Raw genomic sequence first — 6,053 nt, 5'->3', positions numbered from 1 at the left:
ACAGTGTCTCTATCCATTTTGCCATTCTTGCTAGGAAAGAAGAAAGAAAATGGATGATGAAGTAGAAATTTGAAAGATGATTTAGAATTTGATGTGAGATTTGTGGGAAGAATGAGAGGTATTTATAGAATGGAAAGATGATAGAGACGTTGGGGAATGATGTGATTCCGTACAAAAGGAAATTTGAGTGGTAGTGAGATTTGAAAGAAAGTGTAAGGTATTGTTGGGAAAAGAGAGATGGATAGAATAAAGTTGAGATTTGAATTTGAAAGGATAGATTTGAAAAGATTTTGAAAATAATGGAATATAGCACAAAAGTTAGTGGGAAAACAAAAACAATTGTTACCAGTACAGTGTGAGTTTCCTGCTTTTGCGCTTGCAAAAAGATTTAACCCTGCATGAACTGTGTTAGTACTATTTATCTGTAAAATAAATAAATAGTATTTGTGAAGTAAAGAACAGTATTTGGCGTTTGCGTAAGAATAAATTCCACTGTAAGCCAAGTTACTGTGTAAGAAAAATTCTGAAAACCAAGTTCTTCATATGTCAGGATATTTTGAAAAAATCCATGTTTATATGAGACTCTTAATTTTCATATTGAAACTTTCCTGAAAAAAGAAGTGGGCAAATTTTGGGGTATAACAGCAAGTATGCTAGAAACATTGTCAAAAAGTTTGGAATGGAAAATGCTTCTCACAAAAGGACACCAGCACCTACCCATTAGAAGCTGACCAAAGATGAAAAGGGAACCAGTGTTGATCAAAGTCTATACAGATGCATGATAGGAAGTCTGCTGTATCTTACAGCCAGTAGACCTGATATTGCCTTTGCTGTTGGGGTATGTGCCAGGTATCAAGCAGAACCCAAAACCAGCCATATCAATCAAGTCAAGAGGATCCTGAAATATGTGAATGGTACTTGTGAATATGGAATGCTCTACTCTCATGGGTGTGAACCCATTCTCACGGGGTATTGTGATGCAGACTGGGCAGGAAGTGCTGATGACAGAAAAAGTACTTCAGGAGGATGTTTCTTCTTGGGTAATAATCTTATTTCATGGTTCAGCAAGAAACAAAATTGTGTGTCTCTGTCCACTGCGGAGGCAGAATACATTGCAGCAGGAAGTAGTTGCTCTCAGCTTGTTTGGATGAAACAGATGTTATCAGAATACAATGTCACACAAGATGTCATGACATTATATTGTGACAATTTAAGTGCCATTAACATCTCAAAGAATCCTATTCAGCATAGCAGGACCAAGCACATTGATATTAGACATCATTACATTAGAGATCTTGTTGAAAATAAAACAATTGTCTTGGAACATGTTGCTACAAACCTTCAACTAGCTGATATTTTCACAAAAGCCTTGGATGCAAATCAATTTGAAAATCTAAGAAGCAAACTAGGCATTTGTCTTTGTGAAGGATTATAGCAATTAATTGGATATGGGACCAGCACTATTTCTCTCTTGACTGTCAAGTATACTCTGCTGATGGTGGTGATGATCATACTGTTGGTAGTGATGACTGAGGAGGGTGAGGATGCTGATGCCCGGACTAGTAGCTCCAATGATGTGGAGATGAGTATGGAGAATGATTCTGTTGTTTGGCTTCTTTTGTGGCTAGAAAGGGGGAGAAGTGATAGATGATGATGTAGTTGATGATTTGGTTGTTGGTGTGGTTGCTGTTATTCTGTTTGGTTCCTTGGTTGTACTATGAGCAAGATGTTGTTGGCTAACAGAATTTATTCTGTTTTTGGATCCTTGTTTCTATTGGCTGCTGCGTGTACTCTGATCTCTGATGGTATCATCTATAATTGTTTTAGCCAAAAATTTGCCAAAGGGGGAGTTTGTAGATGTTTTTGATTGGCTGTATTTTTTGGTAAAACATTTTGAAGTTTTTTTTCTTGAAGTTGTTCTTGTGCAGGCTTTTTCCTGATGTCAAGACCGATCTGATGTCAAGACCGATGTCATGACATCCGAAGCTGCTGTGTTTTACTATGTTCGCGCTATGGTTATTTGATCTGTTAAGCCTTTGCGCGCCTCTTTTGGAAACTTTGGATATTGTTTTTGTTTCAGAACAACGTTATGCGATGGATCTTTGCCTTATGGAAATGGTTTTAATTAGGTTTAAAACTATTATTGGATCCAAGGCCCAGCTGCTGCAAGGTTATATATATAACAAATGAAGAAGCTGCTGGAGACATACATTTAGGGTTTGCCGTCCAGAAGTTTGTTGTGTTATTCGTCTGTGTACTAGATTTCTTGTAAGCCATACAATCATCATGATGATTGTCTTGGTCTAGGTGTTTTATTTTGAGTTGTAAAATGTACTCAAAGCTTTTAAGCAAGAGTACTATTGTTCTTGATCGAAGCTTTTAAGCAAGATCAAGTTGTGTTTTTGAAGAGTGTCTTCTTTTGCTTTTCGTCTGTTAGTTTTTCATCACTGCTGTGATTGAGGGGGAGTGAGTAGGAGCTCTGGTCTAGCGGTTTAGATTGAAGTTGCATTGGGTAGATATTAAGTGAAAGGCGTAATATTGAGTTGTATTACCTTGAATTAATATTACTTATAGTGGACTTCCTCCCTGGCTTGGTAGCCCCCAGATGTAGGTGTGTTTGCACCGAACTGGGTTAACAATTTTCCTGTGTTGTTTTCTTTTTACACTTTGTTCATTTGTTTAAAAACATTCAGATAGTGATGTCGTGACATCCTGTAAGACATCGCGTGTCTGAGTCCAGAATTTCAAGCTTTAAATCTAAAGTCATCAAACTAATATGGATTTCAATTGAAATTGATAAACACAGTTGAAATTATGAAACCTCTTAAGTGGATGCTTACTAACACTCACCAGCAGAAAGGAAAAGAATTAGATTTTTTTCAGTACTTCAAAGTCACTATTAGTATGTTATTCCTTTTCAAAATTTATGAGGATTTCTCTATAATTATAGCTATGCTAAAAGTGTCAGTATGTTGAAAGTAAAATTTATGGGGCTTTCTCCATAACATGTATAAGTTTCAAAACTTACAGTTCTTTTATGATTAATAGAAGGATACATAAGACTATATCTTCATTGAGATTTATACCAATGTTTAAGTAATTAGTTTGGAAGTAGGAATTCAGGCACTCAATTTGCTCTTTTATATGTGCAAGAGAAATTACAAGCTGCAATCCAAGATTCACCTTCTGAAAATGAAGCATTTGAGAAAGTCTTTGGAAAAGAACATCTTGGATATGTTCGTTGTATGGGACTTGGAGTAACGCCATCTCGAATTAATAGATCAACGAGATCGGCTTCTTTTGAAGCAAATGAAAAAATAATGAAAATGGAAGAAGAAATTGTTGCACTTAAAGAAAAAAATTCAAAGATTGATGAATTGATGGAGCAAATTGCATTACTAAAGCAATTGGACAATGTTAGGAAGGAGGAGATTGCACTCTTAATGCAAATGCAGAATTCTAGTGGAAGACAAGTATATTCTTTTAGATGCATCTACTCTCAGTGAATTTTTAAATAGTGTATATCACGCTTAAAAAGTTAAAGAAAATGAGTATTATTTTTTTATTTTTTTCAGGGATCAAACTTAGAATCACCTAGAGATGGTAGACATTCTTTCGAGTCTAGCTATCAAGTCGAAGATAATGGAGCATCAAGAAGGACTAATTAGAGATTAACATTTGATATGGTTTTGGTTTTTTGTATTATGATGGTTAATTATCAAGAAAGACTATGGATCTTGCAATTTTTTTTGGCATTGTGATGCTTATTAGATATGATATAACATTATCATTAAGGAACTCATACTTTTTCTTGTATTATGATTAAGGAACTCGCATATTTTTTGACATATTATCATGTTTAATTGATATTTAAATTTTGTGATTGTAATTTTATTTTGATAGAAAGATATAGAAAATAAAATAAAAATTTAAAGAAAAAAGATAAATAAATATTATCAAAATAAAAATATAAATTAAAGAAATAAATATAAAAACTTTTTAGTAAGAAAAATTATTATTAAAATTAAAAAATAAATGTTAATTAATAATAGGTTAATTGTTGTTATAAGTATAAAATTAAATTATTAGTGTCACTATAAACTGTTACGATTTATAAAACAATTTGCGACTGTTGAAACTGTCCCAAAATCAAATGCATGACAGTTTGAAACCGTTGCATTGAACATTAAAAACAAAACAATTAATAAAATTCATGACAGTTAGAAACTGTCACAGATAACAATTTAAGGCAGTTCTATAACTGTCGCAACTAGTAACGACGGTTGGCACGGCAGTTTTTTAACTGTCGCAGTTCATAGTGGCGACACATGGTTTTGCAACAGTACAAAAACTGTCGCGACCTAGGTTTTGCGACGGTTTGAACCGCCGTAACTGCAAAAAAAAACCGTCGCAACCTTCCTTTTTTCTTGTAGTGACTTGTTATTAATATAATAAATATATATTGTTTTAATTATTGTTGGGAATATTAGATAATTTTCAAAATCAATAAATATACTATTTATGAATATTAATTTTAAAAATATTTTATTTAAAAAAAATACTTTTTAAAAAATAAATTGTTTATAGTATATAAATGTAATAAATATTAATTTCTAAAATATATAAAAATATACCTTTTTTAAATATAAATAACACAAATCTACTAAAGTTACTAGAGGAACGAAAGAAAATCAACATACAACAGGCGATGGATATAGTGGCATGAATATATACTGCTTTCAAAAATTTCAAAAACATATATACCACTTTAAAGAATATAATGCTTTCAAGAATATACCGCTTTTAAAAAATTCACATAGTCATAGCAGTCATGCATATATTTACAACTATAACAAACTATTATACTTTATCTTAAACAAAAAAATTGCAGCTGAAATAAATGGATGGATTTGCTGCAAAGTTTGATGCTTTACTCCAAAATTTTACTCCACTAGAGAAACTAATTGATACATGAAACCCAAACGTTAAAAGAAATAACATTATAATTAACTCTTGAAAATAAAATAAATATAAAATTGAATTATTGAAATAAAATGATTACTTGATATTTTTGATATAATAGTTAATGGAATAAGAGTGTGAATTTGATTGTTGTTGAGAGGAAGAAGAAAAAAATGTGAAGGGAAAATGGTTTTCAAAATTTTAGTAAAAGTTGAGAGGAAGAAGAGATGTAATATACTAGATTGAGAGAGGTGGGTAATAAATGTAGTTGTTGATGGGGCTCCCGTGTCAAATTGGCACGCCAGTCTGCTACAAATGTTCCGCTTTGAAAACACAAATTTGGCACGCCAGTCTGTCACAATTAATGGATGGGACCAATGTTGTCAAGATCGCGATCCAGATCGTAGAATCTCACGATCTTGCGATCTCAATCACCTCCACCGATCTTAATGTCCTCTCCCGATCTTATGTAAGATCTCAATTCTTACAACATTGGATGGGAATACTTTTTCAATTTGCTTGGGGTTACCCCTGGCAAATGTCTACTTTATCTGACCACTGATAAAATAATACTTTACCTTTTCAGTTGCTTGGGGGTACCCCTCGCAATGTATTTTTTAAAAAATACAAAATTTTATCTCTCTAATATTTCCGAGGGGTAAATCCATACAACATAATTTATTTTTTATTTTTTTAAAGTTTGTGCATTACGAGGGGCTTAACCCCAAACAACGTTATTTATTAGTTAGGGGTTTTACCCATGGCAAATATCCATGGCTATACAATGGATTTCCTGTAGTGTACCGCCTCAACAATATTGCGGCCGCAATTACAATTACTGACTACAATTTAAAACCATGATCTCAACATGTTTAATCTGTCATGATGAAGTGGTTTCTTAGAAATGCTGATGGTAGATTGATTATAACAAAATACCTTAATAGGAACAAAATTGAAGAATCCAATTTAATGAATCATCATTCTTAGAAAAAAGTGAAACAAAAGAGAAAGATGAGGAAATTAAAATAAGGGGAGTGGAAAAAGAAATATTAAAAAAATGGACAACTTAAGAAATTCAAAGATATTTTTAC

Source organism: Vicia villosa, linkage group LG2, assembly GCF_029867415.1.
Source record: "Vicia villosa cultivar HV-30 ecotype Madison, WI linkage group LG2, Vvil1.0, whole genome shotgun sequence".
NCBI classification, from domain to species: domain Eukaryota; kingdom Viridiplantae; phylum Streptophyta; class Magnoliopsida; order Fabales; family Fabaceae; genus Vicia; species Vicia villosa.
Note: the sequence above shows the minus strand (reverse complement) of the source record.